Here is a 23,503-nt window from a genome sequence, read left to right on the forward strand (position 1 = left end):
AACCTATGTATCTAATACAGCATGCAACTGAATCAAAAGCAGTCTGCCTTCCATTGCAACAGGAACATATTGCTCATAAGGAATACAACATCACTGCCAGAAACTTTGCACTTTCCTAATATATCCTTCCTTCAGAAACATTGTCTTTATAATAGCTGTAAATGAGATAGACCAAAAACACGACACCCTACACTCAGACATTTGTTTCTAGCGACATATAAAGTAAAATATTCTTTCAAAACTATTTATGGTATATTCTCTTTGTGTTTTTGTATTGTTAACCAATTGTATGTCTGCACTTTTTATCCAGTTCTTTTTTATTAAGGTATGGAATTGTTGTCCAAACCAATTCACTTGGCAAGAAAATACTGTAATACCCTATTCTCTGAATTTCTCCCCAAGCGAACAAAGGTGCAGTTCAAGGTTTCGCCCTGAACTGTGATTCTTGCTACAGACATTTTATGTTTCAGAAAACAATCATTCTTTCATGTATCCCAGAAGGCTTGATAATATGATGTGAAGTAAACACTGGATTGACAAAGCCTCGATCATCCCCTGATGTACGCAAGTTGATTGTCATCTGGCTCTGTGGCGCAATGGATAGCGCGTTGGACTTCTAAGTGAATTGGCAAAGTCATTCAAAGGTTGTGGGTTCGAATCCCACCAGAGTTGCATTTTTTACTTTCTTATTCAAACAAGGAACATTATGCATGTGAGGAATGTTTATTTTTGGCCGATGCTTTAATCTTAGTATTTGACCCAAGTTGAACCTATGTATCTAATACAGCATGCAACTGAATCAAAAGCAGTCTGCCTTCCATTGCAACAGGAACATATTGCTCATAAGCAATACAACATCACTGCCAGAAAGTTTGCACTTTCCTAATGTATCCTTCCTTCAGAAACATTGTCTTTATAATAGCTGTAAATGAGATAGACCAAAAACACGACACCCTACACTCAGACATTTGTTTCTAGCGACATATAAAGTAAAATATTCTTTCAAAACTATTTATGGTATATTCTCTTTGTGTTTTTGTATTGTTAACCAATTGTATGGCTGCACTTTTTATCCAGTTCTTTTTTATTAAGGTATGGAATTGTTGTCCAAACGTATTCAGTTTGCAAGAAAATACAGTAATACCCTATTCTCCGAATTTATCCCTAAAGGAACAAAGGTGTAGTTCAAGGTTTCACCCAGAAGTGTGATTCTTCTACAGACATTTTATGTTTCAGAAAACAATTATTCTTTCTTGTATCCCAGAAGGCTTGATAATATGATGTGAAGTAAACACTGGATCGACAAAACCTCGATCATCCCCTGATGTACGCAAGTTGATTGTCATCTGGCTCTGTGGCGCAATGAATAGCGCGTTGGACTTCTAAGTGAATTGGCAAAGTCATTCAAAGGTTGTGGGTTCGAATCCCACCAGAGTCGCATTTTTTACTTTCTTATTCAAACAAGGAACATTATGCATGTGAGGAATGTTTATTTTTGGCCGATGCTTTAATCTTAGTATTTGACCCAAGTTGAACCTATGTATCTAATACAGCATGCAACTGAATCAAAAGCAGTCTGCCTTCCATTGCAACAGGAACATATTGCTCATAAGCAATACAACTTCACTGCCAGAAACTTTGCACTTTCCTAATGTATCCTTCCTTCAGAAACATTGTCTTTATAATAGCTGTAAATGAGATAGACCAAAAACACGACACCCTACACTCAGACATTTGTTTCTAGCGACATATAAAGTAAAATCTTCTTTCAAAGCTATTTATGGTATATTCTCTTTGTGTTTTTGTATTGTTAACCAATTGTATGGCTGCACTTTTTATCCAGTTCTTTTTTATTAAGGTATGGAATTGTTGTCCAAACGTATTCAGTTTGCAAGAAAATACAGTAATACCCTATTCTCCGAATGTATCCCTAAAGGAACAAAGGTGTAGTTCAAGGTTTCACCCAGAAGTGTGATTCTTCTACAGACATTTTATGTTTCAGAAAACAATTATTCTTTCTTGTATCCCAGAAGGCTTGATAATATGATGTGAAGTAAACACTGGATTGACAAAACTTCGATCATCCCTTAATGTACGCAAGTTGATTTTCATCTGGCTTTGTGGCGCAATGGATAGCGCGTTGGACTTCTAAGTGAATTGGCAAAGTCATTCAAAGGTTGTGGGTTCGAATCCCACCAGAGTCGTATTTTTTACTTTCTTATTCAAACAAGGAACATTATGCATGTGAGGAATGTTTATTTTTGGCCGATGCTTTAATCTTAGTATTTGACCCAAGTTGAACCTATGTATCTAATACAGCATGCAACTGAATCAAAAGCAGTCTGCCTTCCATTGCAACAGGAACATATTGCTCATAAGCAATACAACATCACTACCAGAAACTTGGCACTTTTCTAATGTATCCTTCCTTCAGAAACATTGTCTTTATAATAGCTGTAAATGAGATAGACCAAAACACGACACCCTATGCTCAGACATGTGTTTCTAGCGACATATAAAGTAAAATCTTCTTTCAAAGCTATTTATGGTATATTCTCTTTGTGTTTTTGTATTGTTAACCAATTGTATGTCTGCACTTTTTATCCAGTTCTTTTTTATTAAGTTATGGAATTGTTGTCCAAACCAATTCACTTGGCAAGAAAATACTGTAATACCCTATTCTCCGAATTTATCCCTAAAGGAACAAAGGTGTAGTTCAAGGTTTCACCCAGAAGTGTGATTCTTCTACAGACATTTTATGTTTCCGAAAACAATTATTCTTTCTTGTATCCCAGAAGGCTTGATAATATGATGTGAAGTAAACACCGGATTGACAAAACTTCGATCATCCCTTAATGTACGCAAGTTGCTGTGCATCTGGCTCTGTGGCGCAATGGATAGCGCGTTGGACTTCTAAGTGAATTGGCAAAATCATTCAAAGGTTGTGGGTTCGAATCCCACCAGAGTCGCATTTTTTACTTTCTTATTCAAACAAGGAACATTATGCATGTGAGGAATGTTTATTTTTGGCCGATGCTTTAATCTTAGTATTTGACCCAAGTTGAACCTATGTATCTAATACAGCATGCAACTGAATCAAAAGCAGTCTGCCTTCCATTGCAACAGGAACATATTGCTCATAAGCAATACAACATCACTGCCAGAAACTTTGCACTTTCCTAATGTATCCTTCCTTCAGAAACATTGTCTTTATAATAGCTGTAAATGAGATAGACCAAAAACACGACACCCTACACTCAGACACTTGTTTCTATCGACATATAAAGTAAAATCTTCTTTCAAAGCTATTTATGTTATATTCTCTTTGTGTTTTTGTATTGTTAACCAATTGTATGGCTGCACTTTTTATCCAGTTCTTTTTTATTAAGGTATGGAATTGTTGTCCAAACCTATTCACTTGGCAAGAAAATACTGTAATACCCTATTCTCTGAATTTCTCCCCAAGCGAACAAAGGTGCAGTTCAAGGTTTCACACAGAAGTGTGATTCTTGCTACAGACATTTTATGTTTCAGAAAACAATCATTCTTTGATGTGTCCCAGAAGGCTTGATAATGTGATGTGAAGTAAACACCGGATTGACAAAACTTCGATCATCCCTTAATGTACGCAAGTTGATTTTCATCTGGCTCTGTGGCGCAATGGATAGCGCATTGGACTTCTAAGTGAATTGGCAAAGTCATTCAAAGGTTGTGGGTTCGAATCCCACCAGAGTCACATTTTTTACTTTCTTATTCAAACAAGGAACATTATGCATGTGAGGAATGTTTATTTTTGGCCGATGCTTTAATCTTAGTATTTGACCCAAGTTGAACCTATGTATCTAATACAGCATGCAACTGAATCAAAAGCAGTCTGCCTTCCATTGCAACAGGAACATATTGCTCATAAGGAATACAACATCACTGCCAGAAACTTTGCACTTTCCTAATGTATCCTTCCTTCAGAAACATTGTCTTTATAATAGCTGTAAATGAGATAGACCAAAAACACAACACCCTACACTCAGACATTTGTTTCTAGCGACATATAAAGTAAAATATTCTTTCAAAACTATTTATGGTATATTCTCTTTGTGTTTTTGTATTGTTAACCAATTGTATGTCTGCACTTTTTATCCAGTTCTTTTTTATTAAGGTATGGAATTGTTGTCCAAACCAATTCACTTGGCAAGAAAATACTGTAATACCCTATTCTCTGAATTTCTCCCCAAGCGAACAAAGGTGCAGTTCAAGGTTTCGCCCTGAACTGTGATTCTTGCTACAGACATTTTATGTTTCAGAAAACAATCATTCTTTCATGTATCCCAGAAGGCTTGATAATATGATGTGAAGTAAACACTGGATTGACAAAGCCTCGATCATCCCCTGATGTACGCAAGTTGGTTGTCATCTGGCTCTGTGGCGCAATGGATAGCGCGTTGGACTTCTAAGTGAATTGGCAAAGTCATTCAAAGGTTGTGGGTTCGAATCCCACCAGAGTTGCATTTTTTACTTTCTTATTCAAACAAGGAACATTATGCATGTGAGGAATGTTTATTTTTGGCTGATGCTTTAATCTTAGTATTTGACCCAAGTTGAACCTATGTATCTAATACAGCATGCAACTGAATCAAAAGCAGTCTGCCTTCCATTGCAACAGGAACATATTGCTCATAAGCAATACAACATCACTACCAGAAACTTGGCACTTTTCTAATGTATCCTTCCTTCAGAAACATTGTCTTTATAATAGCTGTAAATGAGATAGACCAAAACACGACACCCTATGCTCAGACATTTGTTTCTAGCGACATATAAAGTAAAATCTTCTTTCAAAGCTATTTATGGTATATTCTCTTTGTGTTTTTGTATTGTTAACCAATTGTATGTCTGCACTTTTTATCCAGTTCTTTTTTATTAAGGTATGGAATTGTTGTCCAAACCAATTCACTTGGCAAGAAAATACTGTAATACCCTATTCTCCGAATTTATCCCTAAAGGAACAAAGGTGTAGTTCAAGGTTTCACCCAGAAGTGTGATTCTTCTACAGACATTTTATGTTTCCGAAAACAATTATTCTTTCTTGTATCCCAGAAGGCTTGATAATATGATGTGAAGTAAACACCGGATTGACAAAACTACGATCATCCCTTAATGTACGCAAGTTGCTGTGCATCTGGCTCTGTGGCGCAATGGATAGCGCATTGGACTTCTAAGTGAATTGGCAAAGTCATTCAAAGGTTGTGGGTTCGAATCCCACCAGAGTCGCATTTTTTACTTTCTTATTCAAACAAGGAACATTATGCATGTGAGGAATGTTTATTTTTGGCCGATGCTTTAATCTTAGTATTTGACCCAAGTTGAACCTATGTATCTAATACAGCATGCAACTGAATCAAAAGCAGTCTGCCTTCCATTGCAACAGGAACATATTGCTCATAAGCAATACAACATCAATGCCAGAAACTTTGCACTTTCCTAATGTATCCTTCCTTCAGAAACATTGTCTTTATAACAGCTGTAAATGAGATAGACCAAAAACACGACACCCTACACTCAGACATTTGTTTCTAGCGACATGTAAAGTAAAATATTCTTTCAAAACTATTTATGGTATATTCTCTTTGTGTTTTTGTATTGTTAACCAATTGTATGGCTGCACTTTTTATCCAGTTCTTTTTTATTAAGGTATGGAATTGTTGTCCAAACGTATTCAGTTTGCAAGAAAATACAGTAATACCCTATTCTCCGAATTTATCCCTAAAGGAACAAAGGTGTAGTTCAAGGTTTCACCCAGAAGTGTGATTCTTCTACAGACAGTTTATGTTTCAGAAAACAATTATTCTTTCTTGTATCCCAGAAGGCTTGATAATATGATGTGAAGTAAACACTGGATCGACAAAACCTCGATCATCCCCTGATGTACGCAAGTTGATTGTCATCTGGCTCTGTGGCGCAATGAATAGCGCGTTGGACTTCTAAGTGAATTGGCAAAGTCATTCAAAGGTTGTGGGTTCGAATCCCACCAGAGTCGCATTTTTTACTTTCTTATTCAAACAAGGAACATTATGCATGTGAGGAATGTTTATTTTTGGCCGATGCTTTAATCTTAGTATTTGACCCAAGTTGAACCTATGTATCTAATACAGCATGCAACTGAATCAAAAGCAGTCTGCCTTCCATTGCAACAGGAACATATTGCTCATAAGCAATACAACATCACTGCCAGAAACTTTGCACTTTCCTAATGTATCCTTCCTTCAGAAACATTGTCTTTATAATAGCTGTAAATGAGATAGACCAAAAACACGACACCCTACACTCAGACACTTGTTTCTATCGACATATAAAGTAAAATCTTCTTTCAAAGCTATTTATGGTATATTCTCTTTGTGTTTTTGTATTGTTAACCAATTGTATGGCTGCACTTTTTATCCAGTTCTTTTTTATTAAGGTATGGAATTGTTGTCCAAACCTATTCACTTGGCAAGAAAATACTGTAATACCCTATTCTCTGAATTTCTCCCCAAGCGAACAAAGGTGCAGTTCAAGGTTTCACACAGAAGTGTGATTCTTGCTACAGACATTTTATGTTTCAGAAAACAATCATTCTTTGATGTGTCCCAGAAGGCTTGATAATGTGATGTGAAGTAAACACCGGATTGACAAAACTTCGATCATCCCTTAATGTACGCAAGTTGATTTTCATCTGGCTCTGTGGCGCAATGGATAGCGCATTGGACTTCTAAGTGAATTGGCAAAGTCATTCAAAGGTTGTGGGTTCGAATCCCACCAGAGTCACATTTTTTACTTTCTTATTCAAACAAGGAACATTATGCATGTGAGGAATGTTTATTTTTGGCCGATGCTTTAATCTTAGTATTTGACCCAAGTTGAACCTATGTATCTAATACAGCATGCAACTGAATCAAAAGCAGTCTGCCTTCCATTGCAACAGGAACATATTGCTCATAAGGAATACAACATCACTGCCAGAAACTTTGCACTTTCCTAATGTATCCTTCCTTCAGAAACATTGTCTTTATAATAGCTGTAAATGAGATAGACCAAAAACACAACACCCTACACTCAGACATTTGTTTCTAGCGACATATAAAGTAAAATATTCTTTCAAAACTATTTATGGTATATTCTCTTTGTGTTTTTGTATTGTTAACCAATTGTATGTCTGCACTTTTTATCCAGTTCTTTTTTATTAAGGTATGGAATTGTTGTCCAAACCAATTCACTTGGCAAGAAAATACTGTAATACCCTATTCTCTGAATTTCTCCCCAAGCGAACAAAGGTGCAGTTCAAGGTTTCGCCCTGAACTGTGATTCTTGCTACAGACATTTTATGTTTCAGAAAACAATCATTCTTTCATGTATCCCAGAAGGCTTGATAATATGATGTGAAGTAAACACTGGATTGACAAAGCCTCGATCATCCCCTGATGTACGCAAGTTGGTTGTCATCTGGCTCTGTGGCGCAATGGATAGCGCGTTGGACTTCTAAGTGAATTGGCAAAGTCATTCAAAGGTTGTGGGTTCGAATCCCACCAGAGTTGCATTTTTTACTTTCTTATTCAAACAAGGAACATTATGCATGTGAGGAATGTTTATTTTTGGCTGATGCTTTAATCTTAGTATTTGACCCAAGTTGAACCTATGTATCTAATACAGCATGCAACTGAATCAAAAGCAGTCTGCCTTCCATTGCAACAGGAACATATTGCTCATAAGCAATACAACATCACTACCAGAAACTTGGCACTTTTCTAATGTATCCTTCCTTCAGAAACATTGTCTTTATAATAGCTGTAAATGAGATAGACCAAAACACGACACCCTATGCTCAGACATTTGTTTCTAGCGACATATAAAGTAAAATCTTCTTTCAAAGCTATTTATGGTATATTCTCTTTGTGTTTTTGTATTGTTAACCAATTGTATGTCTGCACTTTTTATCCAGTTCTTTTTTATTAAGGTATGGAATTGTTGTCCAAACCAATTCACTTGGCAAGAAAATACTGTAATACCCTATTCTCCGAATTTATCCCTAAAGGAACAAAGGTGTAGTTCAAGGTTTCACCCAGAAGTGTGATTCTTCTACAGACATTTTATGTTTCCGAAAACAATTATTCTTTCTTGTATCCCAGAAGGCTTGATAATATGATGTGAAGTAAACACCGGATTGACAAAACTTCGATCATCCCTTAATGTACGCAAGTTGCTGTGCATCTGGCTCTGTGGCGCAATGGATAGCGCGTTGGACTTCTAAGTGAATTGGCAAAGTCATTCAAAGGTTGTGGGTTCGAATCCCACCAGAGTCGCATTTTTTACTTTCTTATTCAAACAAGGAACATTATGCATGTGAGGAATGTTTATTTTTGGCCGATGCTTTAATCTTAGTATTTGACCCAAGTTGAACCTATGTATCTAATACAGCATGCAACTGAATCAAAAGCAGTCTGCCTTCCATTGCAACAGGAACATATTGCTCATAAGCAATACAACATCACTGCCAGAAACTTTGCACTTTCCTAATGTATCCTTCCTTCAGAAACATTGTCTTTATAACAGCTGTAAATGAGATAGACCAAAAACACGACACCCTACACTCAGACATTTGTTTCTAGCGACATATAAAGTAAAATATTCTTTCAAAACTATTTATGGTATATTCTCTTTGTGTTTTTGTATTGTTAACCAATTGTATGGCTGCACTTTTTATCCAGTTCTTTTTTATTAAGGTATGGAATTGTTGTCCAAACGTATTCAGTTTGCAAGAAAATACAGTAATACCCTATTCTCCGAATTTATCCCTAAAGGAACAAAGGTGTAGTTCAAGGTTTCACCCAGAAGTGTGATTCTTCTACAGACATTTTATGTTTCAGAAAACAATTATTCTTTCTTGTATCCCAGAAGGCTTGATAATATGATGTGAAGTAAACACTGGATCGACAAAACCTCGATCATCCCCTGATGTACGCAAGTTGATTGTCATCTGGCTCTGTGGCGCAATGAATAGCGCGTTGGACTTCTAAGTGAATTGGCAAAGTCATTCAAAGGTTGTGGGTTCGAATCCCACCAGAGTCGCATTTTTTACTTTCTTATTCAAACAAGGAACATTATGCATGTGAGGAATGTTTATTTTTGGCCGATGCTTTAATCTTAGTATTTGACCCAAGTTGAACCTATGTATCTAATACAGCATGCAACTGAATCAAAAGCAGTCTGCCTTCCATTGCAACAGGAACATATTGCTCATAAGCAATACAACTTCACTGCCAGAAACTTTGCACTTTCCTAATGTATCCTTCCTTCAGAAACATTGTCTTTATAATAGCTGTAAATGAGATAGACCAAAAACACGACACCCTACACTCAGACATTTGTTTCTAGCGACATATAAAGTAAAATCTTCTTTCAAAGCTATTTATGGTATATTCTCTTTGTGTTTTTGTATTGTTAACCAATTGTATGGCTGCACTTTTTATCCAGTTCTTTTTTATTAAGGTATGGAATTGTTGTCCAAACGTATTCAGTTTGCAAGAAAATACAGTAATACCCTATTCTCCGAATTTATCCCTAAAGGAACAAAGGTGTAGTTCAAGGTTTCACCCAGAAGTGTGATTCTTCTACAGACATTTTATGTTTCAGAAAACAATTATTCTTTCTTGTATCCCAGAAGGCTTGATAATATGATGTGAAGTAAACACTGGATTGACAAAACTTCGATCATCCCTTAATGTACGCAAGTTGATTTTCATCTGGCTCTGTGGCGCAATGGATAGCGTGTTGGACTTCTAAGTGAATTGGCAAAGTCATTCAAAGGTTGTGGGTTCGAATCCCACCAGAGTCGTATTTTTTACTTTCTTATTCAAACAAGGAACATTATGCATGTGAGGAATGTTTATTTTTGGCCGATGCTTTAATCTTAGTATTTGACCCAAGTTGAACCTATGTATCTAATACAGCATGCAACTGAATCAAAAGCAGTCTGCCTTCCATTGCAACAGGAACATATTGCTCATAAGCAATACAACATCACTACCAGAAACTTGGCACTTTTCTAATGTATCCTTCCTTCAGAAACATTGTCTTTATAATAGCTGTAAATGAGATAGACCAAAACACGACACCCTATGCTCAGACATGTGTTTCTAGCGACATATAAAGTAAAATCTTCTTTCAAAGCTATTTATGGTATATTCTCTTTGTGTTTTTGTATTGTTAACCAATTGTATGTCTGCACTTTTTATCCAGTTCTTTTTTATTAAGGTATGGAATTGTTGTCCAAACCAATTCACTTGGCAAGAAAATACTGTAATACCCTATTCTCCGAATTTATCCCTAAAGGAACAAAGGTGTAGTTCAAGGTTTCACCCAGAAGTGTGATTCTTCTACAGACATTTTATGTTTCCGAAAACAATTATTCTTTCATGTATCCCAGAAGGCTTGATAATATGATGTGAAGTAAACACCGGATTGACAAACATTGTCTTTATAATAGCTGTAAATGAGATAGACCAAAAACACGACACCCTACACTCAGACATTTGTTTCTAGCGACATATAAAGTAAAATATTCTTTCAAAACTATTTATGGTATATTCTCTTTGTGTTTTTGTATTGTTAACCAATTGTATGGCTGCACTTTTTATCCAGTTCTTTTTTATTAAGGTATGGAATTGTTGTCCAAACGTATTCAGTTTGCAAGAAAATACAGTAATACCCTATTCTCAGAATTTATCCCTAAAGGAACAAAGGTGTAGTTCAAGGTTTCACCCAGAAGTGTGATTCTTCTACAGACATTTTATGTTTCAGAAAACAATTATTCTTTCTTGTATCCCAGAAGGCTTGATAATATGATGTGAAGTAAACACTGGATCGACAAAACCTCGATCATCCCCTGATGTACGCAAGTTGATTGTCATCTGGCTCTGTGGCGCAATGAATAGCGCGTTGGACTTCTAAGTGAATTGGCAAAGTCATTCAAAGGTTGTGGGTTCGAATCCCACCAGAGTCGCATTTTTTACTTTCTTATTCAAACAAGGAACATTATGCATGTGAGGAATGTTTATTTTTGGCCGATGCTTTAATCTTAGTATTTGACCCAAGTTGAACCTATGTATCTAATACAGCATGCAACTGAATCAAAAGCAGTCTGCCTTCCATTGCAACAGGAACATATTGCTCATAAGCAATACAACATCACTGCCAGAAACTTTGCACTTTCCTAATGTATCCTTCCTTCAGAAACATTGTCTTTATAATAGCTGTAAATGAGATAGACCAAAAACACGACACCCTACACTCAGACATTTGTTTCTAGCGACATATAAAGTAAAATCTTCTTTCAAAGCTATTTATGGTATATTCTCTTTGTGTTTTTGTATTGTTAACCAATTGTATGGCTGCACTTTTTATCCAGTTCTTTTTTATTAAGGTATGGAATTGTTGTCCAAACCTATTCACTTGGCAAGAAAATACTGTAATACCCTATTCTCTGAATTTCTCCCCAAGCGAACAAAGGTGCAGTTCAAGGTTTCACACAGAAGTGTGATTCTTGCTACAGACATTTTATGTTTCAGAAAACAATCATTCTTTGATGTGTCCCAGAAGGCTTGATAATGTGATGTGAAGTAAACACCGGATTGACAAAACTTCGATCATCCCTTAATGTACGCAAGCTGATTTTCATCTGGCTCTGTGGCGCAATGGATAGCGCATTGGACTTCTAAGTGAATTGGCAAAGTCATTCAAAGGTTGTGGGTTCGAATCCCACCAGAGTCACATTTTTTACTTTCTTATTCAAACAAGGAACATTATGCATGTGAGGAATGTTTATTTTTGGCCGATGCTTTAATCTTAGTATTTGACCCAAGTTGAACCTATGTATCTAATACAGCATGCAACTGAATCAAAAGCAGTCTGCCTTCCATTGCAACAGGAACATATTGCTCATAAGGAATACAACATCACTGCCAGAAACTTTGCACTTTCCTAATATATCCTTCCTTCAGAAACATTGTCTTTATAATAGCTGTAAATGAGATAGACCAAAAACACGACACCCTACACTCAGACATTTGTTTCTAGCGACATATAAAGTAAAATATTCTTTCAAAACTATTTATGGTATATTCTCTTTGTGTTTTTGTATTGTTAACCAATTGTATGTCTGCACTTTTTATCCAGTTCTTTTTTATTAAGGTATGGAATTGTTGTCCAAACCAATTCACTTGGCAAGAAAATACTGTAATACCCTATTCTCTGAATTTCTCCCCAAGCGAACAAAGGTGCAGTTCAAGGTTTCGCCCTGAACTGTGATTCTTGCTACAGACATTTTATGTTTCAGAAAACAATCATTCTTTCATGTATCCCAGAAGGCTTGATAATATGATGTGAAGTAAACACTGGATTGACAAAGCCTCGATCATCCCCTGATGTACGCAAGTTGATTGTCATCTGGCTCTGTGGCGCAATGGATAGCGCGTTGGACTTCTAAGTGAATTGGCAAAGTCATTCAAAGGTTGTGGGTTCGAATCCCACCAGAGTTGCATTTTTTACTTTCTTATTCAAACAAGGAACATTATGCATGTGAGGAATGTTTATTTTTGGCCGATGCTTTAATCTTAGTATTTGACCCAAGTTGAACCTATGTATCTAATACAGCATGCAACTGAATCAAAAGCAGTCTGCCTTCCATTGCAACAGGAACATATTGCTCATAAGCAATACAACATCACTGCCAGAAAGTTTGCACTTTCCTAATGTATCCTTCCTTCAGAAACATTGTCTTTATAATAGCTGTAAATGAGATAGACCAAAAACACGACACCCTACACTCAGACATTTGTTTCTAGCGACATATAAAGTAAAATATTCTTTCAAAACTATTTATGGTATATTCTCTTTGTGTTTTTGTATTGTTAACCAATTGTATGGCTGCACTTTTTATCCAGTTCTTTTTTATTAAGGTATGGAATTGTTGTCCAAACGTATTCAGTTTGCAAGAAAATACAGTAATACCCTATTCTCCGAATTTATCCCTAAAGGAACAAAGGTGTAGTTCAAGGTTTCACCCAGAAGTGTGATTCTTCTACAGACATTTTATGTTTCAGAAAACAATTATTCTTTCTTGTATCCCAGAAGGCTTGATAATATGATGTGAAGTAAACACTGGATCGACAAAACCTCGATCATCCCCTGATGTACGCAAGTTGATTGTCATCTGGCTCTGTGGCGCAATGAATAGCGCGTTGGACTTCTAAGTGAATTGGCAAAGTCATTCAAAGGTTGTGGGTTCGAATCCCACCAGAGTCGCATTTTTTACTTTCTTATTCAAACAAGGAACATTATGCATGTGAGGAATGTTTATTTTTGGCCGATGCTTTAATCTTAGTATTTGACCCAAGTTGAACCTATGTATCTAATACAGCATGCAACTGAATCAAAAGCAGTCTGCCTTCCATTGCAACAGGAACATATTGCTCATAAGCAATACAACTTCACTGCCAGAAACTTTGCACTTTCCTAATGTATCCTTCCTTCAGAAACATTGTCTTTATAATAGCTGTAAATGAGATAGACCAAAAACACGACACCCTACACTCAGACATTTGTTTCTAGCGACATATAAAGTAAAATCTTCTTTCAAAGCTATTTATGGTATATTCTCTTTGTGTTTTTGTATTGTTAACCAATTGTATGGCTGCACTTTTTATCCAGTTCTTTTTTATTAAGGTATGGAATTGTTGTCCAAACGTATTCAGTTTGCAAGAAAATACAGTAATACCCTATTCTCCGAATGTATCCCTAAAGGAACAAAGGTGTAGTTCAAGGTTTCACCCAGAAGTGTGATTCTTCTACAGACATTTTATGTTTCAGAAAACAATTATTCTTTCTTGTATCCCAGAAGGCTTGATAATATGATGTGAAGTAAACACTGGATTGACAAAACTTCGATCATCCCTTAATGTACGCAAGTTGATTTTCATCTGGCTTTGTGGCGCAATGGATAGCGCGTTGGACTTCTAAGTGAATTGGCAAAGTCATTCAAAGGTTGTGGGTTCGAATCCCACCAGAGTCGTATTTTTTACTTTCTTATTCAAACAAGGAACATTATGCATGTGAGGAATGTTTATTTTTGGCCGATGCTTTAATCTTAGTATTTGACCCAAGTTGAACCTATGTATCTAATACAGCATGCAACTGAATCAAAAGCAGTCTGCCTTCCATTGCAACAGGAACATATTGCTCATAAGCAATACAACATCACTACCAGAAACTTGGCACTTTTCTAATGTATCCTTCCTTCAGAAACATTGTCTTTATAATAGCTGTAAATGAGATAGACCAAAACACGACACCCTATGCTCAGACATGTGTTTCTAGCGACATATAAAGTAAAATCTTCTTTCAAAGCTATTTATGGTATATTCTCTTTGTGTTTTTGTATTGTTAACCAATTGTATGTCTGCACTTTTTATCCAGTTCTTTTTTATTAAGTTATGGAATTGTTGTCCAAACCAATTCACTTGGCAAGAAAATACTGTAATACCCTATTCTCCGAATTTATCCCTAAAGGAACAAAGGTGTAGTTCAAGGTTTCACCCAGAAGTGTGATTCTTCTACAGACATTTTATGTTTCCGAAAACAATTATTCTTTCTTGTATCCCAGAAGGCTTGATAATATGATGTGAAGTAAACACCGGATTGACAAAACTTCGATCATCCCTTAATGTACGCAAGTTGCTGTGCATCTGGCTCTGTGGCGCAATGGATAGCGCGTTGGACTTCTAAGTGAATTGGCAAAATCATTCAAAGGTTGTGGGTTCGAATCCCACCAGAGTCGCATTTTTTACTTTCTTATTCAAACAAGGAACATTATGCATGTGAGGAATGTTTATTTTTGGCCGATGCTTTAATCTTAGTATTTGACCCAAGTTGAACCTATGTATCTAATACAGCATGCAACTGAATCAAAAGCAGTCTGCCTTCCATTGCAACAGGAACATATTGCTCATAAGCAATACAACATCACTGCCAGAAACTTTGCACTTTCCTAATGTATCCTTCCTTCAGAAACATTGTCTTTATAATAGCTGTAAATGAGATAGACCAAAAACACGACACCCTACACTCAGACACTTGTTTCTATCGACATATAAAGTAAAATCTTCTTTCAAAGCTATTTATGTTATATTCTCTTTGTGTTTTTGTATTGTTAACCAATTGTATGGCTGCACTTTTTATCCAGTTCTTTTTTATTAAGGTATGGAATTGTTGTCCAAACCTATTCACTTGGCAAGAAAATACTGTAATACCCTATTCTCTGAATTTCTCCCCAAGCGAACAAAGGTGCAGTTCAAGGTTTCACACAGAAGTGTGATTCTTGCTACAGACATTTTATGTTTCAGAAAACAATCATTCTTTGATGTGTCCCAGAAGGCTTGATAATGTGATGTGAAGTAAACACCGGATTGACAAAACTTCGATCATCCCTTAATGTACGCAAGTTGATTTTCATCTGGCTCTGTGGCGCAATGGATAGCGCATTGGACTTCTAAGTGAATTGGCAAAGTCATTCAAAGGTTGTGGGTTCGAATCCCACCAGAGTCACATTTTTTACTTTCTTATTCAAACAAGGAACATTATGCATGTGAGGAATGTTTATTTTTGGCCGATGCTTTAATCTTAGTATTTGACCCAAGTTGAACCTATGTATCTAATACAGCATGCAACTGAATCAAAAGCAGTCTGCCTTCCATTGCAACAGGAACATATTGCTCATAAGGAATACAACATCACTGCCAGAAACTTTGCACTTTCCTAATGTATCCTTCCTTCAGAAACATTGTCTTTATAATAGCTGTAAATGAGATAGACCAAAAACACAACACCCTACACTCAGACATTTGTTTCTAGCGACATATAAAGTAAAATATTCTTTCAAAACTATTTATGGTATATTCTCTTTGTGTTTTTGTATTGTTAACCAATTGTATGTCTGCACTTTTTATCCAGTTCTTTTTTATTAAGGTATGGAATTGTTGTCCAAACCAATTCACTTGGCAAGAAAATACTGTAATACCCTATTCTCTGAATTTCTCCCCAAGCGAACAAAGGTGCAGTTCAAGGTTTCGCCCTGAACTGTGATTCTTGCTACAGACATTTTATGTTTCAGAAAACAATCATTCTTTCATGTATCCCAGAAGGCTTGATAATATGATGTGAAGTAAACACTGGATTGACAAAGCCTCGATCATCCCCTGATGTACGCAAGTTGGTTGTCATCTGGCTCTGTGGCGCAATGGATAGCGCGTTGGACTTCTAAGTGAATTGGCAAAGTCATTCAAAGGTTGTGGGTTCGAATCCCACCAGAGTTGCATTTTTTACTTTCTTATTCAAACAAGGAACATTATGCATGTGAGGAATGTTTATTTTTGGCTGATGCTTTAATCTTAGTATTTGACCCAAGTTGAACCTATGTATCTAATACAGCATGCAACTGAATCAAAAGCAGTCTGCCTTCCATTGCAACAGGAACATATTGCTCATAAGCAATACAACATCACTACCAGAAACTTGGCACTTTTCTAATGTATCCTTCCTTCAGAAACATTGTCTTTATAATAGCTGTAAATGAGATAGACCAAAACACGACACCCTATGCTCAGACATTTGTTTCTAGCGACATATAAAGTAAAATCTTCTTTCAAAGCTATTTATGGTATATTCTCTTTGTGTTTTTGTATTGTTAACCAATTGTATGTCTGCACTTTTTATCCAGTTCTTTTTTATTAAGGTATGGAATTGTTGTCCAAACCAATTCACTTGGCAAGAAAATACTGTAATACCCTATTCTCCGAATTTATCCCTAAAGGAACAAAGGTGTAGTTCAAGGTTTCACCCAGAAGTGTGATTCTTCTACAGACATTTTATGTTTCCGAAAACAATTATTCTTTCTTGTATCCCAGAAGGCTTGATAATATGATGTGAAGTAAACACCGGATTGACAAAACTACGATCATCCCTTAATGTACGCAAGTTGCTGTGCATCTGGCTCTGTGGCGCAATGGATAGCGCATTGGACTTCTAAGTGAATTGGCAAAGTCATTCAAAGGTTGTGGGTTCGAATCCCACCAGAGTCGCATTTTTTACTTTCTTATTCAAACAAGGAACATTATGCATGTGAGGAATGTTTATTTTTGGCCGATGCTTTAATCTTAGTATTTGACCCAAGTTGAACCTATGTATCTAATACAGCATGCAACTGAATCAAAAGCAGTCTGCCTTCCATTGCAACAGGAACATATTGCTCATAAGCAATACAACATCAATGCCAGAAACTTTGCACTTTCCTAATGTATCCTTCCTTCAGAAACATTGTCTTTATAACAGCTGTAAATGAGATAGACCAAAAACACGACACCCTACACTCAGACATTTGTTTCTAGCGACATGTAAAGTAAAATATTCTTTCAAAACTATTTATGGTATATTCTCTTTGTGTTTTTGTATTGTTAACCAATTGTATGGCTGCACTTTTTATCCAGTTCTTTTTTATTAAGGTATGGAATTGTTGTCCAAACGTATTCAGTTTGCAAGAAAATACAGTAATACCCTATTCTCCGAATTTATCCCTAAAGGAACAAAGGTGTAGTTCGAGGTTTCACCCAGAAGTGTGATTCTTCTACAGACAGTTTATGTTTCAGAAAACAATTATTCTTTCTTGTATCCCAGAAGGCTTGATAATATGATGTGAAGTAAACACTGGATCGACAAAACCTCGATCATCCCCTGATGTACGCAAGTTGATTGTCATCTGGCTCTGTGGCGCAATGAATAGCGCGTTGGACTTCTAAGTGAATTGGCAAAGTCATTCAAAGGTTGTGGGTTCGAATCCCACCAGAGTCGCATTTTTTACTTTCTTATTCAAACAAGGAACATTATGCATGTGAGGAATGTTTATTTTTGGCCGATGCTTTAATCTTAGTATTTGACCCAAGTTGAACCTATGTATCTAATACAGCATGCAACTGAATCAAAAGCAGTCTGCCTTCCATTGCAACAGGAACATATTGCTCATAAGCAATACAACTTCACTGCCAGAAACTTTGCACTTTCCTAATGTATCCTTCCTTCAGAAACATTGTCTTTATAATAGCTGTAAATGAGATAGACCAAAAACACGACACCCTACACTCAGACATTTGTTTCTAGCGACATATAAAGTAAAATCTTCTTTCAAAGCTATTTATGGTATATTCTCTTTGTGTTTTTGTATTGTTAACCAATTGTATGGCTGCACTTTTTATCCAGTTCTTTTTTATTAAGGTATGGAATTGTTGTCCAAACGTATTCAGTTTGCAAGAAAATACAGTAATACCCTATTCTCCGAATTTATCCCTAAAGGAACAAAGGTGTAGTTCAAGGTTTCACCCAGAAGTGTGATTCTTCTACAGACATTTTATGTTTCAGAAAACAATTATTCTTTCTTGTATCCCAGAAGGCTTGATAATATGATGTGAAGTAAACACTGGATTGACAAAACTTCGATCATCCCTTAATGTACGCAAGTTGATTTTCATCTGGCTCTGTGGCGCAATGGATAGCGTGTTGGACTTCTAAGTGAATTGGCAAAGTCATTCAAAGGTTGTGGGTTCGAATCCCACCAGAGTCGTATTTTTTACTTTCTTATTCAAACAAGGAACATTATGCATGTGAGGAATGTTTATTTTTGGCCGATGCTTTAATCTTAGTATTTGACCCAAGTTGAACCTATGTATCTAATACAGCATGCAACTGAATCAAAAGCAGTCTGCCTTCCATTGCAACAGGAACATATTGCTCATAAGCAATACAACATCACTACCAGAAACTTGGCACTTTTCTAATGTATCCTTCCTTCAGAAACATTGTCTTTATAATAGCTGTAAATGAGATAGACCAAAACACGACACCCTATGCTCAGACATGTGTTTCTAGCGACATATAAAGTAAAATCTTCTTTCAAAGCTATTTATGGTATATTCTCTTTGTGTTTTTGTATTGTTAACCAATTGTATGTCTGCACTTTTTATCCAGTTCTTTTTTATTAAGGTATGGAATTGTTGTCCAAACCAATTCACTTGGCAAGAAAATACTGTAATACCCTATTCTCCGAATTTATCCCTAAAGGAACAAAGGTGTAGTTCAAGGTTTCACCCAGAAGTGTGATTCTTCTACAGACATTTTATGTTTCCGAAAACAATTATTCTTTCTTGTATCCCAGAAGGCTTGATAATATGATGTGAAGTAAACACCGGATTGACAAACATTGTCTTTATAATAGCTGTAAATGAGATAGACCAAAAACACGACACCCTACACTCAGACATTTGTTTCTAGCGACATATAAAGTAAAATATTCTTTCAAAACTATTTATGGTATATTCTCTTTGTGTTTTTGTATTGTTAACCAATTGTATGGCTGCACTTTTTATCCAGTTCTTTTTTATTAAGGTATGGAATTGTTGTCCAAACGTATTCAGTTTGCAAGAAAATACAGTAATACCCTATTCTCAGAATTTATCCCTAAAGGAACAAAGGTGTAGTTCAAGGTTTCACCCAGAAGTGTGATTCTTCTACAGACATTTTATGTTTCAGAAAACAATTATTCTTTCTTGTATCCCAGAAGGCTTGATAATATGATGTGAAGTAAACACTGGATCGACAAAACCTCGATCATCCCCTGATGTACGCAAGTTGATTGTCATCTGGCTCTGTGGCGCAATGAATAGCGCGTTGGACTTCTAAGTGAATTGGCAAAGTCATTCAAAGGTTGTGGGTTCGAATCCCACCAGAGTCGCATTTTTTACTTTCTTATTCAAACAAGGAACATTATGCATGTGAGGAATGTTTATTTTTGGCCGATGCTTTAATCTTAGTATTTGACCCAAGTTGAACCTATGTATCTAATACAGCATGCAACTGAATCAAAAGCAGTCTGCCTTCCATTGCAACAGGAACATATTGCTCATAAGCAATACAACATCACTGCCAGAAACTTTGCACTTTCCTAATGTATCCTTCCTTCAGAAACATTGTCTTTATAATAGCTGTAAATGAGATAGACCAAAAACACGACACCCTACACTCAGACATTTGTTTCTAGCGACATATAAAGTAAAATCTTCTTTCAAAGCTATTTATGGTATATTCTCTTTGTGTTTTTGTATTGTTAACCAATTGTATGGCTGCACTTTTTATCCAGTTCTTTTTTATTAAGGTATGGAATTGTTGTCCAAACCTATTCACTTGGCAAGAAAATACTGTAATACCCTATTCTCTGAATTTCTCCCCAAGCGAACAAAGGTGCAGTTCAAGGTTTCACACAGAAGTGTGATTCTTGCTACAGACATTTTATGTTTCAGAAAACAATCATTCTTTGATGTGTCCCAGAAGGCTTGATAATGTGATGTGAAGTAAACACCGGATTGACAAAACTTCGATCATCCCTTAATGTACGCAAGCTGATTTTCATCTGGCTCTGTGGCGCAATGGATAGCGCATTGGACTTCTAAGTGAATTGGCAAAGTCATTCAAAGGTTGTGGGTTCGAATCCCACCAGAATCACATTTTTTACTTTCTTATTCAAACAAGGAACATTATGCATGTGAGGAATGTTTATTTTTGGCCGATGCTTTAATCTTAGTATTTGACCCAAGTTGAACCTATGTATCTAATACAGCATGCAACTGAATCAAAAGCAGTCTGCCTTCCATTGCAACAGGAACATATTGCTCATAAGGAATACAACATCACTGCCAGAAACTTTGCACTTTCCTAATATATCCTTCCTTCAGAAACATTGTCTTTATAATAGCTGTAAATGAGATAGACCAAAAACACGACACCCTACACTCAGACATTTGTTTCTAGCGACATATAAAGTAAAATATTCTTTCAAAACTATTTATGGTATATTCTCTTTGTGTTTTTGTATTGTTAACCAATTGTATGTCTGCACTTTTTATCCAGTTCTTTTTTATTAAGGTATGGAATTGTTGTCCAAACCAATTCACTTGGCAAGAAAATACTGTAATACCCTATTCTCTGAATTTCTCCCCAAGCGAACAAAGGTGCAGTTCAAGGTTTCGCCCTGAACTGTGATTCTTGCTACAGACATTTTATGTTTCAGAAAACAATCATTCTTTCATGTATCCCAGAAGGCTTGATAATATGATGTGAAGTAAACACTGGATTGACAAAGCCTCGATCATCCCCTGATGTACGCAAGTTGATTGTCATCTGGCTCTGTGGCGCAATGGATAGCGCGTTGGACTTCTAAGTGAATTGGCAAAGTCATTCAAAGGTTGTGGGTTCGAATCCCACCAGAGTTGCATTTTTTACTTTCTTATTCAAACAAGGAACATTATGCATGTGAGGAATGTTTATTTTTGGCCGATGCTTTAATCTTAGTATTTGACCCAAGTTGAACCTATGTATCTAATACAGCATGCAACTGAATCAAAAGCAGTCTGCCTTCCATTGCAACAGGAACATATTGCTCATAAGCAATACAACATCACTGCCAGAAAGTTTGCACTTTCCTAATGTATCCTTCCTTCAGAAACATTGTCTTTATAATAGCTGTAAATGAGATAGACCAAAAACACGACACCCTACACTCAGACATTTGTTTCTAGCGACATATAAAGTAAAATATTCTTTCAAAACTATTTATGGTATATTCTCTTTGTGTTTTTGTATTGTTAACCAATTGTATGGCTGCACTTTTTATCCAGTTCTTTTTTATTAAGGTATGGAATTGTTGTCCAAACGTATTCAGTTTGCAAGAAAATACAGTAATACCCTATTCTCCGAATTTATCCCTAAAGGAACAAAGGTGTAGTTCAAGGTTTCACCCAGAAGTGTGATTCTTCTACAGACATTTTATGTTTCAGAAAACAATTATTCTTTCTTGTATCCCAGAAGGCTTGATAATATGATGTGAAGTAAACACTGGATCGACAAAACCTCGATCATCCCCTGATGTACGCAAGTTGATTGTCATCTGGCTCTGTGGCGCAATGGATAGCGCGTTGGACTTCTAAGTGAATTGGCAAAGTCATTCAAAGGTTGTGGGTTCGATTCCCACCAGAGTTGCATTTTTTACTTTCTTATTCAAACAAGGAACATTATGCATGTGAGGAATGTTTATTTTTGGCCGATGCTTTAATCTTAGTATTTGACCCAAGTTGAACCTATGTATCTAATACAGCATGCAACTGAATCAAAAGCAGTCTGCCTTCCATTGCAACAGGAACATATTGCTCATAAGCAATACAACATCACTGCCAGAAACTTTGCACTTTCCTAATGTATCCTTCCTTCAGAAACATTGTCTTTATAATAGCTGTAAATGAGATAGACCAAAAACACGACACCCTACACTCAGACATTTGTTTCTAGCGACATATAAAGTAAAATATTCTTTCAACACTATTTGTGGTATATTCTCTTTGTGTTTTTGTATTGTTAACCAATTGTATGGCTGCACTTTTTATCCAGTTCTTTTTTATTAAGGTATGGAATTGTTGTCCAAACGTATTCAGTTTGCAAGAAAATACAGTAATACCCTATTCTCCGAATTTATCCCTAAAGGAACAAAGGTGTAGTTCAAGGTTTCACCCAGAAGTGTGATTCTTCTACAGACATTTTATGTTTCAGAAAACAATTATTCTTTCTTGTATCCCAGAAGGCCTGATAATATGATGTGAAGTAAACACTGGATCGACAAAACCTCGATCATCCCCTGATGTACGCAAGTTGATTGTCATCTGGCTCTGTGGCGCAATGGATAGCGCGTTGGACTTCTAAGTGAATTGGCAAAGTCATTCAAAGGTTGTGGGTTCGAATCCCACCAGAGTCGCATTTTTTACTTTCTTATTCAAACAAGGAACATTATGCATGTGAGGAATGTTTATTTTTGGCCGATGCTTTAATCTTAGTATTTGACCCAAGTTGAACCTATGTATCTAATACAGCATGCAACTGAATCAAAAGCAGTCTGCCTTCCATTGCAACAGGAACATATTGCTCATAAGCAATACAACATCACTACCAGAAACTTGGCACTTTTCTAATGTATCCTTCCTTCAGAAACATTGTCTTTATAATAGCTGTAAATGAGATAGACCAAAACACGACACCCTATGCTCAGACATGTGTTTCTAGCGACATATAAAGTAAAATCTTCTTTCAAAGCTATTTATGGTATATTCTCTTTGTGTTTTTGTATTGTTAACCAATTGTATGTCTGCACTTTTTATCCAGTTCTTTTTTATTAAGTTATGGAATTGTTGTCCAAACCAATTCACTTGGCAAGAAAATACTGTAATACCCTATTCTCCGAATTTATCCCTAAAGGAACAAAGGTGTAGTTCAAGGTTTCACCCAGAAGTGTGATTCTTCTACAGACATTTTATGTTTCCGAAAACAATTATTC

General features: G+C 36.2%; 21 non-coding genes across 21 annotated transcripts; all 21 read left to right on the forward strand.

Moving 5' to 3' along the window:
• The first annotated feature begins 582 nt into the window (after positions 1–582).
• TRNAR-UCU (transfer RNA arginine (anticodon UCU)) lies at positions 583–672 on the forward strand. The gene is given in 2 exon segments: positions 583–619; positions 637–672. It is a non-coding gene; the product is annotated as a tRNA-Arg (tRNA).
• A 1,442-nt stretch (positions 673–2,114) lies between these two features.
• On the forward strand, positions 2,115–2,204 carry TRNAR-UCU (transfer RNA arginine (anticodon UCU)). Its single transcript is given in 2 exon segments — positions 2,115–2,151; positions 2,169–2,204. It is a non-coding gene; the product is annotated as a tRNA-Arg (tRNA).
• A 675-nt stretch (positions 2,205–2,879) lies between these two features.
• TRNAR-UCU (transfer RNA arginine (anticodon UCU)) lies at positions 2,880–2,969 on the forward strand. The gene is given in 2 exon segments: positions 2,880–2,916; positions 2,934–2,969. It is a non-coding gene; the product is annotated as a tRNA-Arg (tRNA).
• A 677-nt stretch (positions 2,970–3,646) lies between these two features.
• TRNAR-UCU (transfer RNA arginine (anticodon UCU)) lies at positions 3,647–3,736 on the forward strand. The gene is given in 2 exon segments: positions 3,647–3,683; positions 3,701–3,736. It is a non-coding gene; the product is annotated as a tRNA-Arg (tRNA).
• A 677-nt stretch (positions 3,737–4,413) lies between these two features.
• Positions 4,414–4,503, forward strand: TRNAR-UCU (transfer RNA arginine (anticodon UCU)). Its single transcript is given in 2 exon segments — positions 4,414–4,450; positions 4,468–4,503. It is a non-coding gene; the product is annotated as a tRNA-Arg (tRNA).
• Positions 4,504–5,178: 675 nt separating this feature from the next.
• Positions 5,179–5,268, forward strand: TRNAR-UCU (transfer RNA arginine (anticodon UCU)). The gene is given in 2 exon segments: positions 5,179–5,215; positions 5,233–5,268. It is a non-coding gene; the product is annotated as a tRNA-Arg (tRNA).
• Positions 5,269–6,711: 1,443 nt separating this feature from the next.
• TRNAR-UCU (transfer RNA arginine (anticodon UCU)) lies at positions 6,712–6,801 on the forward strand. The gene is given in 2 exon segments: positions 6,712–6,748; positions 6,766–6,801. It is a non-coding gene; the product is annotated as a tRNA-Arg (tRNA).
• Positions 6,802–7,478: 677 nt separating this feature from the next.
• On the forward strand, positions 7,479–7,568 carry TRNAR-UCU (transfer RNA arginine (anticodon UCU)). The gene is given in 2 exon segments: positions 7,479–7,515; positions 7,533–7,568. It is a non-coding gene; the product is annotated as a tRNA-Arg (tRNA).
• A 675-nt stretch (positions 7,569–8,243) lies between these two features.
• Positions 8,244–8,333, forward strand: TRNAR-UCU (transfer RNA arginine (anticodon UCU)). Its single transcript is given in 2 exon segments — positions 8,244–8,280; positions 8,298–8,333. It is a non-coding gene; the product is annotated as a tRNA-Arg (tRNA).
• Positions 8,334–9,775: 1,442 nt separating this feature from the next.
• TRNAR-UCU (transfer RNA arginine (anticodon UCU)) lies at positions 9,776–9,865 on the forward strand. The gene is given in 2 exon segments: positions 9,776–9,812; positions 9,830–9,865. It is a non-coding gene; the product is annotated as a tRNA-Arg (tRNA).
• Positions 9,866–11,709: 1,844 nt separating this feature from the next.
• Positions 11,710–11,799, forward strand: TRNAR-UCU (transfer RNA arginine (anticodon UCU)). The gene is given in 2 exon segments: positions 11,710–11,746; positions 11,764–11,799. It is a non-coding gene; the product is annotated as a tRNA-Arg (tRNA).
• Positions 11,800–12,476: 677 nt separating this feature from the next.
• TRNAR-UCU (transfer RNA arginine (anticodon UCU)) lies at positions 12,477–12,566 on the forward strand. Its single transcript is given in 2 exon segments — positions 12,477–12,513; positions 12,531–12,566. It is a non-coding gene; the product is annotated as a tRNA-Arg (tRNA).
• Positions 12,567–14,008: 1,442 nt separating this feature from the next.
• Positions 14,009–14,098, forward strand: TRNAR-UCU (transfer RNA arginine (anticodon UCU)). Its single transcript is given in 2 exon segments — positions 14,009–14,045; positions 14,063–14,098. It is a non-coding gene; the product is annotated as a tRNA-Arg (tRNA).
• Positions 14,099–14,773: 675 nt separating this feature from the next.
• TRNAR-UCU (transfer RNA arginine (anticodon UCU)) lies at positions 14,774–14,863 on the forward strand. Its single transcript is given in 2 exon segments — positions 14,774–14,810; positions 14,828–14,863. It is a non-coding gene; the product is annotated as a tRNA-Arg (tRNA).
• Positions 14,864–15,540: 677 nt separating this feature from the next.
• TRNAR-UCU (transfer RNA arginine (anticodon UCU)) lies at positions 15,541–15,630 on the forward strand. The gene is given in 2 exon segments: positions 15,541–15,577; positions 15,595–15,630. It is a non-coding gene; the product is annotated as a tRNA-Arg (tRNA).
• A 677-nt stretch (positions 15,631–16,307) lies between these two features.
• On the forward strand, positions 16,308–16,397 carry TRNAR-UCU (transfer RNA arginine (anticodon UCU)). The gene is given in 2 exon segments: positions 16,308–16,344; positions 16,362–16,397. It is a non-coding gene; the product is annotated as a tRNA-Arg (tRNA).
• A 675-nt stretch (positions 16,398–17,072) lies between these two features.
• On the forward strand, positions 17,073–17,162 carry TRNAR-UCU (transfer RNA arginine (anticodon UCU)). Its single transcript is given in 2 exon segments — positions 17,073–17,109; positions 17,127–17,162. It is a non-coding gene; the product is annotated as a tRNA-Arg (tRNA).
• A 1,442-nt stretch (positions 17,163–18,604) lies between these two features.
• Positions 18,605–18,694, forward strand: TRNAR-UCU (transfer RNA arginine (anticodon UCU)). Its single transcript is given in 2 exon segments — positions 18,605–18,641; positions 18,659–18,694. It is a non-coding gene; the product is annotated as a tRNA-Arg (tRNA).
• A 2,611-nt stretch (positions 18,695–21,305) lies between these two features.
• Positions 21,306–21,395, forward strand: TRNAR-UCU (transfer RNA arginine (anticodon UCU)). Its single transcript is given in 2 exon segments — positions 21,306–21,342; positions 21,360–21,395. It is a non-coding gene; the product is annotated as a tRNA-Arg (tRNA).
• Positions 21,396–22,071: 676 nt separating this feature from the next.
• TRNAR-UCU (transfer RNA arginine (anticodon UCU)) lies at positions 22,072–22,161 on the forward strand. The gene is given in 2 exon segments: positions 22,072–22,108; positions 22,126–22,161. It is a non-coding gene; the product is annotated as a tRNA-Arg (tRNA).
• A 676-nt stretch (positions 22,162–22,837) lies between these two features.
• On the forward strand, positions 22,838–22,927 carry TRNAR-UCU (transfer RNA arginine (anticodon UCU)). The gene is given in 2 exon segments: positions 22,838–22,874; positions 22,892–22,927. It is a non-coding gene; the product is annotated as a tRNA-Arg (tRNA).
• The last annotated feature ends 576 nt before the right edge of the window (positions 22,928–23,503 follow it).

This window comes from Ambystoma mexicanum, assembly GCF_040938575.1.
Source record: "Ambystoma mexicanum isolate Mex_15411 chromosome 12 unlocalized genomic scaffold, UKY_AmexF1_1 Mex_chr12_unloc.1, whole genome shotgun sequence".
NCBI classification, from domain to species: Eukaryota; Metazoa; Chordata; class Amphibia; order Caudata; family Ambystomatidae; genus Ambystoma; species Ambystoma mexicanum.